This window comes from Lutra lutra, chromosome 1, assembly GCF_902655055.1.
Source record: "Lutra lutra chromosome 1, mLutLut1.2, whole genome shotgun sequence".
Lineage (NCBI taxonomy): Eukaryota > Metazoa > Chordata > Mammalia > Carnivora > Mustelidae > Lutra > Lutra lutra.
In genome coordinates, this window is record NC_062278.1 from 66446652 (window position 1) to 66460392 (window position 13741).

At 37.6% G+C, this 13741-nt stretch overlaps 1 protein-coding gene across 1 annotated transcript in view; it reads right to left on the minus strand.

Moving 5' to 3' along the window:
- Nucleotides 1–10420, minus strand: part of IGSF11 (immunoglobulin superfamily member 11) — a 211190-nt gene extending 200770 nt beyond the window's left edge. Inside the window, exon 1 of the mRNA XM_047725605.1 lies at nucleotides 10403–10420. The gene's annotated coding sequence lies outside the window, so the exon portion shown is untranslated. The remainder of the gene's footprint in view (nucleotides 1–10402) is intronic.
- Nucleotides 10421–13741: the final 3321 nt, after the last annotated feature.

Genomic DNA, 13741 nt, shown 5'->3' on the forward strand with positions numbered 1-13741 from the left:
TTCTGGTGTTCAGTTGTATAAATTCTTTATATATTTTGGATACCTTTATTGGATATGTCATTTGTAAATATCTTCTCCCATTCCACTGCTTGTCTTTTAGTTTTGTTGGTTGTTTCCTTCTGTTCAGACACTTTTTATCTTGATGAAGTCCCAGCAGTTTATCTTCGCTTTTGTTCCCCTTGCCTCAGCAACATACCTAGAAAGATGGTGCTATGACCAATGTCAGAGAAATTACTGCCTATCTTTTCTTCTAGGCTTTTTATGGTTTCATGTCTCCATTTAGGCCTTTAATCCACTTCGAGTTTATTTTTGTGTATGGTGTAAGAAAATGGTCTAGTTTCATTCTTTTGCAAGTAGCTGGGCAGTTTTCCCAATGCCATTTGCAGAAGAGACTATCTTTCTCCCATTGCATATTCTTGCCTCCTTTATTGAAGATGACTAATTGTGGGCATATTTCTGGGCTTTCAATTCTGTTCCATTGATCTATGTGTCTATTTTTGTGCCAGTACCATACTGTTTTGATTACTACAGCTCTGTAATAACTTGAAATCTGGAATTGCAATACCTCCAGTTTTGCTTTTCTTTTTTAAGGTTGCATTTGCTATTCAGGGATTGTTTATTCTAGTTCTGTGAAAAATGTTCTTTGTATTTTGATGTGATAGCATTAAGTGTGTAAGTTATTTTGGGTAGTATAGGCACTTTAACAATATTTGTTCTTTCAATCCATGAGCATAGAATGTCTTTCCATTTCTTTGTGTCTTCTTCAATTTCTTTCACCAAAGTTTTATAGTTTTCAGAGTACAGGTCTTTCACCTCTTTCATTAAGTTTATTCCTATGGATTTTATTTTTGGTGCAATTGTAAATGGGATTGTTTTCTTAATTTCTCTTTCTTCTGCTTCATTATTAGTGTATAGAAATGCAATAAATTTTTGCACATTGATTTTGTATCCTGTGACTTTACTGTATTCATTTAACAGTTCTACTAGCTATTTGGTGGAGTCTTTAGGGTTTTCTGTATATAGTATCATTTCATCTGCAAATAGTGAGTTTTGACTTCTTCCTTGCCAATTTGGATTTCTTTTGTTTCTTTTTGTCATCTGACTGCTGTAGCTGGGACTTCCAGTACTATGTTAGATAAAAGTGGTGATAGTGGACATCCTTATATTGTTCCTAAGGAAAAGCTCTCAGTTTTTCTTCATTGAGTATGATATTAGCTGTGGGTTTTTCATATTATGATCTCTATCATATTGAGGTATGTTCCCTCTAAGCCTACTTTGTTGAGGGTTTTTATCAGGAATGAATGTTGTGCATTGTCAAATGTTTTTTCTGCATGTATTGAAACAACCATATGGCTTTTATTTTTTCTCTTGTTGATGTGATATATCATGTTGACTGATTTGCGAATATTGAACTACCCTTGCATCCTAGGAATAAATCCTACTTGATCACAGTAAGTGATTTTTTTTTATGTACTGTTGGATTCTGTTTGCCAATGCATATGTATTTTAGAGAGGGAGAGGGCTGGCGGCAGACAAAGAGGGAAAGAATCTTAAGCAGGCTCCACTCCAAGGGTGGACCATGATGCAGAGCTCAATCTCAGAACCTTGAGATCATGAGCTGAGCCAAAATCAAGAGTCAGACACTTAGCCAGCTGAGCTACTCGGGCACCCCCAACATATTTGCCAATATTTTTTGAGGATTTTTGCATCCATGTTCATCAGAGATACTGGTTGTTGGGTTTTTTTTTTTTTTTTTTTTTTTTTTTTTGGTGGTGTCTTTATCCAGTTTGGTATCAGTGTAATGCTGGCTTCATAGAATGACTTTGGAAGTTTTCTTTCCTCTTCTATTTTTTGAAACGTTTGAGAAGAATGAGTGTTAACTTTTCTTCAAATATTTAGTAAAACTGTTGTTCAACATAGTATTGGAAGTCCTAGTCTCAGCAGTCAAATAAAAAGAAATGAAAGGCATCCAAATTGGCAAGGAAGAAATCGAATTTTCACCCTTCACAGATAACATGATACTCTATGTAGAAAACTTGAAAGACCCCACCAAAAAATGGCTAGAATTAATAAAGGAATTCAGCAAAATCACAGGATATAAAATCAACCTACAGAAATCTGTTGCCATTTCTACACACCAATAATGAAGCGGCAGAAACAGAAATCAAGGAATCAATCCCATTTGCAATGGCACCAAAACCTATAAGATACCTAGGGAAAAAACCTAACCAAACAAGCAAATGATCTGTACTCTGAAAATTGTAGAACACTTATGAAAGAAATTGAAGAAGACACAAAGAAATGGAAAAACATTCCATGCCCATGCACTGGAAGAGCAAATACAGTTAAAATGTCCATACTCCCCAAAGCAATCTACACATTTAATGCAATCCTATCAAAATAACACCAACATTTTTCATAGAGCTAGAACAAAACTTCTAAAATTTGTATGGAACAAGAAAAGATCCTGAATAGCCAAAGTAATGTTGAAAAAGAAAAGCAGAGCACCTGGGTGGCTCAGTCAGATGAGGGCCAACTCTTGGTTTCAGCTCAGGTCATGATCTAAAGATTGTGAGACTGAGCCCTGCATCAGTCTCCCCTCTAAGCAGGAAGTCTGCTTGAAATTCTTTCCCTCTGCCCTCTCTCACCACTCTCTCTCTCTTTCTCTCTCACTCAAATAAATAAATCTTCCAAAAAGAGAGAAAGAAAGAAAAAAGAAAGAATAGAGAAAGAAAAGAAAAGACAAGTAAGAGACATCACAATTCTGTACTTCAAGCTGTATCAAAGCTATAACTATCAAGACAATATGATACTGGACAAAAACAGACACACAGACCAGTGAAACAGAATAGAGAACCCAGAAATAGACCCACAACTCTATGGTCAACTAATATTCATCGAAGCAGGAAAGAATAACCAATGGAAAAAAGACAGTCTCCTCAACAAATGGTGCTGGTAAAACTGGACAGCAACATGCAGAAAAATGAAACTGGACCACTTTCTTACCCCATACACAAAAATATATTCAAAATGGATGACAGATCTAAATATGAGACAGGAAACTATGAAAATCGTACAAGAGAATACAGGCAGCAACCGCTTCGACCTCAGCCATAGCAACTTCTTAGTAGACATGTTGCCAGGGGTAAGGGAAACAAAAGCAAAAATGAATTATTGGGACTTCATCAAGATAAAAAGCTTTTGCACAGTGATGGAAACAATCAACAAAATTAAAATTAAATACCTATTTACCCTACAACCAAGCAATTGCACTACTAGGTAAGTAGGTAAATAGGTAAATACCTATTTACCCAAATGATATAAAACTACAGATTCAAAAGGGCACATGCACCCAATGTTTATAGCAGCATTATCAACAATAATCAAACTATGGAAAAAGCCTAGAAGTCCATCAACAGATGAATAGATAAAGAAGATGTGGTATATATTTACAATGAAATGTTACTCAGCCATCAAAAAGAAAGAAATCTTGCCATTTGCAATGACCTGGATGGAACTAATTAGATTATATCATGCTAAGCAAAATAAGTCAGTTAGAGAAAGACAAATACCGTATGATTTCATTCATATACGGAATGTAAAAAACAAAATAGAAGAACACAGAAGAGAAGGTAAAATAAAATAAGATAAAAACACAGAGAGACGCAAACCATTACAAGACTCTTAACTATAGAGAACAAACTGAGGGTTGGTTACTGGAGGGGAGGTAGGTGCAGAGATGGACTAAATGGGTGATGGGAATTAAGGAGAGCACACATTGTGATGAGCACTGGGTGTTACATGTAAATGATGAATTACTAAATTCTGTTCCTGAAACCAATAATAAATAAATAAAAAAAAAACAAACAAATAAATGTTTGTAGACTTCACCTGTGGAGCCACTTTTGTTTGTTGGGAGTTTTTTAATTATTGATTCTATTTTGTTGCTGGTAATTAGTCTGTTCAAGTTTTCTTTTTTTCCTGGCTTCAGTTCTGGTAGGTTATATGTTTCTAGGAATTCATCCATTTCTCCTAGGTCGCCCAACTTGTTGGCATATAATTTTTCAAAATATTATAATCTTTTTGTACTTCTGTGGTATCAGTTGTTATTTCTTCTTTTTCATTTGTGATTTTGTTTATTTTAGGCCTTTTTCTCTCTCTATTATGAGTCTAGTTAGAGGTTTGTCAATTTTGTTGATCTTTTCAAAGAACCAACTCCTGGTTTCATCAATCTGTTCTATTGTTTTGTTTTGTTTTTAGTTCCTATATCATTTACTTTTGCTCTAATCTTTATTATTTACTTCCTTCTGCTAATCGTGGGTTTTGTTTGTTCCTCTTTTTCTAGCTCCTTTAGGTGTAACATTAGATTATTTGAAATTTTTCTTACTCCTTGAGGCAGGCCTGTTTTGCTATAAACTCCCCTCTTAGAACCACCAGATTATGCTAAGTGGAATAAGTCAAACAGAGAAAATAAATTATCATATGGTTTCACTCATTTATGGAACATAAGAAATAGCATGGAGGACATTAGGAGAAGGAAGGGAAAAATGAAGGGGGAGAAATCGGAGTGGGACATGAATCATGAGAAACTATGGACTCCAGGAAACAAACTGAGGGTTTTAGAAGAGAGGTGAGTGGGGGTCTGGGTGAGCCTTGTGATGAGTATCAAGGAGGACACAGATTGCATGGAGCACTGGGTGTTTAATGCATGATTCACTGTTTGTGAATCATGGAACACTACATCAAAAACTAATGATATATGATAATGATATATGGTGATTAACATAACATAACTTAAAAAAAAAAAAAAGAAGAACCACTTTATCTGCAGCCTGAAGATTTTGGACCATTGCATTTTCATTTTCATTTTTCTCCATGTAATTTTTCATTTCTTCTTTGATTTCCTAGATGACCCATTCATTGTTTCATAGAATGTTATTTAAACTCCACGTATTTGTGCTCTTTCCAGACTTTTTTCTTACACTTGATTTCTAGTTTCAGAGCATTGTGGTCAGAAAACATGAATGGTGGGGTGCCTGGGTGGCTCAGTGGGTTAAGCCGCTGCCTTCGGCTCAGGTCATGATCTCAGGGTCCTGGGATCGAGTCCCGCATCGGGTTCTCTGCTCGGCAGAGATCCTGCTTCCCTCTCTCTCTCTCTGCCTGCCTCTCCATCTACTTGTGATCTCTCTCTGTCAAATAAATAAATAAAATCTTTAAAAAAGAAAAAAGAAAACATGAATGGTGTGATTTCGATTTTCAATTTGTTGAGATTTGCTTTGTGGCCTAATATGTGATCTATTCTGGAGAATGTTCTGTGTGCACTTGAAAAGAATGTATGTTCTGCTGCTTTAGGATGGAAAGCAATGAATACATGTGTTAAAATCATCTAATCTAGTATGTCATTCAAAGTTGTTGTTTCCTTATAGGTTTTCTGTTTGGAGCATCATCCGTCCATTGACACAGTGGAATGTTAAAGTCCCCTACTATTACTGCCTGTTTTATGTATTTGGGTGCAACCATGTTGGGTATGTATTTTTTTTTTAAGATTATTTATTTATTTATTTGACAGACAGAGATCACAAGTAGGCAGAGAGGCAGGCAGAGAGAGAGGAGGAAGCAGGCTCCCTGCCGAGCAGAGAGCCTGATTCGGGGCTCGATCCCAGGACCCTGGGATCATGACCTGAGTCGAAGGCAGAGGCTTTAACCCACTGAGCCACCCAGGCCCCCCTGGGTGTGTATTTATAACTGTTATATTTTCTTATTGGATTGTCTTCTGTACTATTATATAGTATCCTTCTTTGTCTTAGTCTTCTTCTTTGTTACAATCTTTATTTTAAAGTCTGCTTTGTCTGCTCTAAGTATTGCTACCCCAGGTTTTTTTTTTTTTAATATCCATTTGCATGATAAATGTTTCTCCATCCCCTAATTTTCAATCTGCAGGTATCTTTAGATCTGAAATGAGTTTCTTGTAAGCAGCACATAAATGGACTTGCTTTTTTTTTTTTTAATCCATTCCATCACCCTATATCTTTGATTGGAGCACTTAGTCTATTTACATTCAAAGTAACTATTGTTAAGTATTTTTTATTGTCATTTTATTACTTGTTTTGTAGTTGTATTTGTAGTTCTTCTTTGTTTCTTCTCTTGCTCTTTTCTCTCATAGTCTGCTAGCTTTCTTTAGTGATATACTTGATTCCTTTCTTTTTTTCATATCTATTACTAGTTTTTGATTTGTGGTTACCATTAGGTTTGTATATGACATCTTCTACATATAAAGGTCTATATTAACTTGATGGTCACTTAAGTTTGAGCACATTCTTTACTCTTCACCTCCCTACATTTTTGCAATATCATATCATACTTTACTTCTTTTCATTTTGTGAGTCCTTTGATTTTTACAGATACACTTATTTTTACTGCTTTTGTGCATCCTACTTTTCTTACTCTTTGTCTTTGTTTATGGTCTTTCCTTTCCACTCAAAGAGTCCTCTTTAACATTTCTTACAGGTCTGGGAAACAATCTCTCCTTTTATTCTGAATGATAGCCTTGCTGGGCAGAGTATTCTTGGCTGCAGATCTTTTCCTTTTAGCACTTTGAATCCCACTCCCTTCTAGCTTGTAAATTTTCTGCTAAGTAATCTGCTGACAGCCTTATGGGTTTTCCCTTCTATGTAATTGTCTTCTTTTCTCTTGTTGCTTTTAAAATTCTCTCTTGGGGCGCCTGGGTGGCTCAGTGGGTTAAAGCCTCTGCCTTCGGCTCAGGTCATGATCCCAGGGTCCTGGGATCGAGCCCCACATCGAGCCCCACATCGAGCCCCGCATCGGCCTCTCTGCTCGGCAGGGAGCCTGCTTCCTCCTCTCTCTCTGCCTGCCTCTCTGCCTACTTGTGATCTCTGTCTGTCAAATAAATAAATAAAATCTTTAAAAAAAATAAAATAAAATAAAATTCTCTCTTTATCACTACTTTTTGCCATTTTAATTACTATGTGTCTTGGTATGGACCTCTTTGGGTTGACTTTGTTGGCGGTCTATTGGTGTATCTGGATATCTATTTCCCTCCCCAGATTAGGAAGTTTTCAGTTATTATTTCTTCAAATAAATTTTCTGCCACCTTTTCTGTCTCTCCTTCTGGGATCCCTGTAATTCAAATGTTATTATGTTTGATAGAGTCACTGAGTTCCCTAACTATATTCTCATTTTGTGTAATTTTTTCTCTAATCTGCTCAGCTTGATTACTTTCCATTATTCTGTACTCCAGGTTTCTAAGTAATTCTTCTGCTTCCTCTAGCCTGCTATTTATGCCATCTAGTGTATTTTTAATTTCATTTATTGTGTTCTTCATCTCTGATTGCTTCTTTTTTATGTTTTATATGTCTTTGTTAAGGGTCTCACTGAGGTTCTCCAGTTTTTTCTCAAATCCAGTGAGTATTTTTATGAACATTACTTTAAATTCTTGATCAGACATCTTACTTACATTCATTCCACTTAGGTCTCCTGCTGTGGTTTTATTTCATTTAGAACATATTTAGAACATATTTCTCTGTCTCTTCATTTTGTCTCTCTGTGTCTGTTACTGTGTTTGTTAGGGGTATCATCTCTATTTCTTGCTCTTGAAAGTAATGGCCTTATGAAGAAGATGTCCTGTAATGTCCTGCAATGCAGTGTTCCCTGTTTACCAGAACCTGATGCTTCAGGGGTATCTCCTATGTGTGTGGTGTGTGCCCAGCTATTGTTTCTTGGCCACTTTTTCCTCCAGACCAGTCATTTGCAGAAGTTCTCTTTGCTTTTTATGGACAGTGTTTCTTCCCTTGCCAGTGTGGGGCAAGAAGTTTTAACAAGGAGAGCTCTGGTATGCTTGCAAAATGAGACCCTCCTCTGCCACCACCACCACCACCATTGGGACCAAGGTTGCATGAAATGCATGTATCAGGAGATGCAAGGTTTGCACTGGTCTTCTGGGGGAAGGGACCTGCAGTGCCCAGACTGAGACAAACATGACCAGAAGGGGTGGATCTGCAGAAGTATGTGCATGGAGGGTGGTGTAAGCAAGTTAGGTAGTAGAATGTCAGTGTCCCATTGGTTACACTGTGGAGCAGGGGAGGGATAAGGCACTTGCCAGTTTCTTTGTTCCTAGAGAATTCCCTCCAGGACTTGCTCTGAAATGGGTAAATAATTCTCCCTCCCATATGCCCCAGGTGTTTCCACACTGCTGCTTCTACATTGTATCTCCAGAGCTGTTTGTTGTCCTGTTTCTTTAAGGCCAAGGACTCAACTTCTTGTTACCTTCAGGGTTCTCCCAGAACTGAGCACACTGATTTTTAAGATTCCAGGCTTTTTTTTTTTTTTTTCACATTTTTGGGGTTATCTATTAGTTGTGAGTCACATAGCAAGAGTTGTAACAGGCACCACGGTGACAAAAGCACTGAGACAGAGCCCTACCCACAAGGAGATCACCGTGCCATAGGGGAGAAGCACACATGTTTTTAAAAAATCAAATACCCAGCATATAATGTGGAGAGTCTGTTGCATGAAGCTGTTGGGAGAGGCAGGGGGTCAGTGTCCAGGCTAAGGGACTCCCCATCGTGGTGCTCACATGGTGTGTCCTGCTCCAACCATGAGGCCACGCTGGTCCTCCCCAGTCTGTGCCTTGTGAAATTCTTGGAGCATCCTTCTGCCTCTAGATCTTCAGTCCTAAGCGAAGACACTGACACTTTGCCTTTGGGTTTCTCAAGGCTCGGTCATGATAAGGCCTCTACTCGCAGAGACTTTATAAAGTCAGGCCAGGAGCTGATAGGAAGCTAGCTGTTCTAGACATGGCCTAGCACATTCTTTATCCTGAGGGGCTCAGCATGCCAAGGCTTCCCAGCAGAAACCATGCATTTGAAGAAGTGTCAAGTTGAGTGCTGGTGGACGTGCTGTGAGCAGAAGATTCCAGGTTTTAAGTGGCCACTGGTTGTAAGAACTCATGAAATTAAGCACCTCCAGTTTTCAAGCCAAATGTTATGTGGATTCATCTTCTCAGTTCAGGATCCTCTGTGATAGTATGTTTCTCACCTTTTCCTATGCCCAGGCTACCCTCTCTGCAGCAGATGCCCACATCTCCACCCTTCCTACCTTTGTTAATATGGTGTTGTCTCTAATTTAGTTGTGGAGTTTGTGCTACCAGTCTTTTGGTCATTATTTACACTAATTTGAGTGTTATCTAGTTATTTACACTAATGTAAGTATTATTTAGCTGCATCCATGGGAACAGGTGAGCTTAGGGTCCTCTTACTCCATTATCTGGGCCCCCCTCTCAACTCCGCATACTCTTGGTATAAAGACCAAGCATCTCTCTGATCTGGCCCCCGTCTATCTCTCCTCTCTCATCTATTTTTCTTCAGCTCCCTCCTACTCAGTATTACAGCATAATGAATTTCATTTAATTATTCAAACTCTCCGTGATCTGTTCTGCCTCCAGGCAGGCAACATGCTCTTCTCTCTGCCTGAAATATTCTTCTGACATTGACCATTCCATTTACTTTTTCACTCTTTATAACCCTTCAGAATCATAACCCTTTTAGAATCATAATCATGAGTTACTTCTTTATTGTTTACTACAGCCCTATGCCAAGCACTTTATATTAACTCATTTATTTTCACAGAAAACCAATGAGATGAGTAATATTATTCTCCCTATTTTAAATATGAGAAAACTGAAAGTAGTAAAGATTAAGAAATTTGTCGAAGGTGGGATGCCTGGGTGGCTCAGTTGGTTGGACGACTGCCTTCGGCTCAGGTCATGATCCTGGAGTCCCGGGATCGAGTCCCGCATCGGGCTCCTGGCTCCGCGGGAGTCTGCTTCTCTCTCTGACCTTCTCCTCGCTCATCCTCTCTCTCACTGTCTGTCTCTCAAATAAATAAATAAAATCTTAAAAAAAAAAAAAAAGAAATTTGTCGAGGTAACAGAGCTAGTAGATGTTGCACCTGCAGCTAGACTCTAGCACTCCAAAGGTCCTACAGCAAACTGACTATACACCACACTACTTTTACGTCACTACTCCTCTCCCCTCAACTTTGATTCAAATGTCCCACTTACATAAACCAATACTTGTTTGTACATCTCCTGCCATAGCTCTTAACACATTTTTATAGTTACTTGTTTTCTTATCAGAAATCCTTTCTAGAATATGAGATTCTTCAGGTTAAAAACTGTATCTATCTTGTTTCCTTCTGTATCCCCCTTGCTCAATAAATATAAACTTATATATATTACCAGTGAAATTTTCAAAATATATTTTCCCAGGATTGAGAAATGGGAGAGTATAAGAAGAAGTCAGTGTCATAAAAAGCCCTTCTTTAAGCTAGGTCATCAGAGATAATAACTATAAATAGTTTTAAAATCTACTAATAAGTAACTCACCACTATTAGAAAAGTAGTCCCACCAGAGCAAAAGTTCCACCAGAGACATCTCCTCTTTGTACCTGAGAGAGGTGAAGAAAAAAAGATTCTATGTTGTGATAACATTATAATAATAGACAAATCCCATATTTTAAAATTAAAAAATAGCTACTTTTAATAAGACATATTTGGATACATGATTTGAGTACAAAATATTAGGTGGGAACCATTTCATTAGACTACTTAGTCACACAGGAAAAATTTTTAAAAAGTGGTTTATCTGAAGCTAACCCAGTTTAGATTTACAGGAGATCACCTAATGGGATGGGAGCACCATGCAGGACTTCTGACCTTGTTTGTCTCCTGTTTTACTCCTTGTAGAAAGTCATCTGCATCAATTTCAACAAGTTATCAGAAAAGTAGCACACTCATCCAATCTTTCTTAGTAAACTATGATTTCTCTGCCATAATCAGTAAGGAGTTAAATGTTACAAGCTCTTTGAAGATTAGGAAACTACAGATACATTGAGTCTCTTCACTAAGAAGATGGCATTTACTGGTTTTCATCAATAGATCTAAATCTCTGAGATCTAGGATTAGACAATGTTTTCTTAAACATAACAAGATTATGCTGAGTGAAATAAGTCAAGCAGAGAGAGTCAATTATATGGTTTCACTTATTTGTGGAGCATAACAAATAGCATGGAGGACATGGGGAGTTAGGAGAAGGGAGTTGGGGGAAATTGGAAGGGGAGGTGAACAATGAGAGACTATGGACTCTGAAAAACAATCTGAAGGGTTTGAAGAGGTCGGGGGGTGGGAGTTTGGGGGAACCAGGTGGTGGGTATTAGAGAGGGCACGGATTGCATGGAGCACTGGGTGTGGTACAAAAAACAATGAATACTGTTATGCTGAAAATAAATTTAAAAAATGATTAAAAAAAACATAACAACAAAAACACAGGCCATAGAAAATCATTAAAATTTAATACTTATGTATGTCAAAGGATACCATCAAGGAAGTAAAAAGACAACACACAGCATGGGAGAATATATTTGTAAATCATATATTCCATATGGGATTTATATCTAGAATACATGAAGAATTCTTACAACTCAAAATAAATAGACAAGTAACCAATTTAAAATGGGCAAGGATTCTGAATAGACATTTCTCCAAAGCAAATACACAAATGACCAATAAACACATAAAAAAATGTTCAACATCAGTAGCCATCAGGGAAATGAAAGTAAAATCCACAAAGATATACCACTTCATACCCACTAATAAGGCTGAAATAATAAACACATAATAATAAGTGTTGATGAGGATGTAGAGAAATTGGAACACTCATATACTGCTGATGGGAATGTAAAATTGTGCAGCAATTTTGGAAAATAATTTTTGTGGTCCTCAAAAGATTACACAGAGAGTTATCATATAACCCAGTGATTCCACACCAGGTATCTAGCAAATAGAAATTAAAATATATGTACACATAAAACCTTGTACATGAATGTTTATAGTTGCATTATTCAGAATAGCCAAAAAGTAGAAACAATGTGAATGCCCATCAACTGAAGAATGGATAAACCACATGTGGTATATCCAAATAATAAAAATCATTTGACACTAAAAAGAAAATGAAATACTGATGCCTGCCACAATGTTGATAAACCTTGAAAACATTATGCTAAATGAAAGATATAGGTTTTATTGTATCATTCCATCTTTGTGAGATGTCCCAAATAAGCAAATCCACAGATACCAAAGATAGAATGGTAATTACCCAGGTTTGGGGTGACATGGGGGAGGAATGAGGAATGATTACTAATGTGTATAGGATTTCTTTTTAGAGTGTTAAAAATACTCCAAAATTAGATTGTGGTGTGGTTGCAAAACACTTAATATGCTCTGAGTTAATCTTATAGTATGCGAAATACATGTTAACAAAACTATTTTTAAAAAAACATAATTAACAGGGTGCCTGGGTGGCTCAGTCATTGAGTGTCTGCCTTCCACTCAGGTCATGATCCCAGGGTCCTGGGATCAAACCTGGCATCAGACTCTCTGCTCCATGGGAGGCCTGCTTCTCCCTCTCGTGCTCCCTCTGCTTGTGTTCCTTCTCTTACTGAGTCTCTCTCTGTCAAATAAATAAATAAAATCTTTAAAAAAAAAACAAAAAAAAACAAAAAACAAAAAACACTTAGCCTCATGCTTAAAGAATAAGACACCAACCAAAAAGAACAAAACAAAACAAAAACAAGAAAAAAATTATCTTCCCTAGTCCAAACCACAGATTCTTTTTTTAAAAAAGATTTTATTTATTTATTCAAGAAAGAGAGAGAGAGAAGCAGGCTCCCCAGTGAGCAGGGAGCCCGATGCAGGACTCGATCCCACAACCTGGGATCATGACCTCAGTCAAAGACAGGCCCTTAACTATCTAAGCCACCCAGGTGCCCCAAACCACAGATTCTTTTTTTTTTAAAATCACATAATGTATTATTTGCTTCAGGGGTACAGGTCTGTGAATCATCAGTCTTTCACAATTCACAGCACTCACCATAGCACAAACCCTCCCCAATGCACATAACCCAGCCACCCTATCTCTCATACCCCCACCCCCCAGCAACCCTCAGTTTGTTTCCTGATATTAAGAGTCTCTTATAGTTTGTCTCCCTCCTGATCCCATCTTGTTTAATTTATTCTTTTCCTAATCCCAAAATCCCCACGTTGCATCTCCCCTTCCTCACATCAGGGAGATCATATGATAGTTGTCTTTCTCTGAATGACTTATTTTGCTAAGCATAATACCCTCTAGTTCCATCTTCGTCGTCGCAAATGGCAAGATTTCATTTCTTTTGATGACTACATAGTATTCCATTGTATATATATACTACACCTTCTTTATCCATTCATCTGTTGATGGACATCTATGTTCTTCCCATAGTTTGGCTAATGTGGACATTGCTGCTATAAACATTTGGGTGCATATGCCCCTTCAGATCATTACATTTGCATCTTTAGGGTAAATACCCAGTAGTGCAATTGCTGGGCCATAGGGTAGCTCTATTTTCAACTTAACTAGAGTTAAGGTTTCATGAGAAACCTCCATGCTGTTTTCCAGAGTGGTTGCACCAGCTTGCACTCCCATCAACAGTGTAGGAGGGTTCCCCTTTCTCCACATTCTTGCCAACATCTGTCGTTTCCTGACTTGTTAATTTTAGCCATTCTGACTGGTGTGAGGTGGTATCTCACTGTCCAAACCACAGATTCCTAAATAGGTTTAAGAATAGGCAAAAATGATACCTTGAACTCAGCTCAAAGTTGCTTTCAGTTTGGTTTACTCACAAAACAATA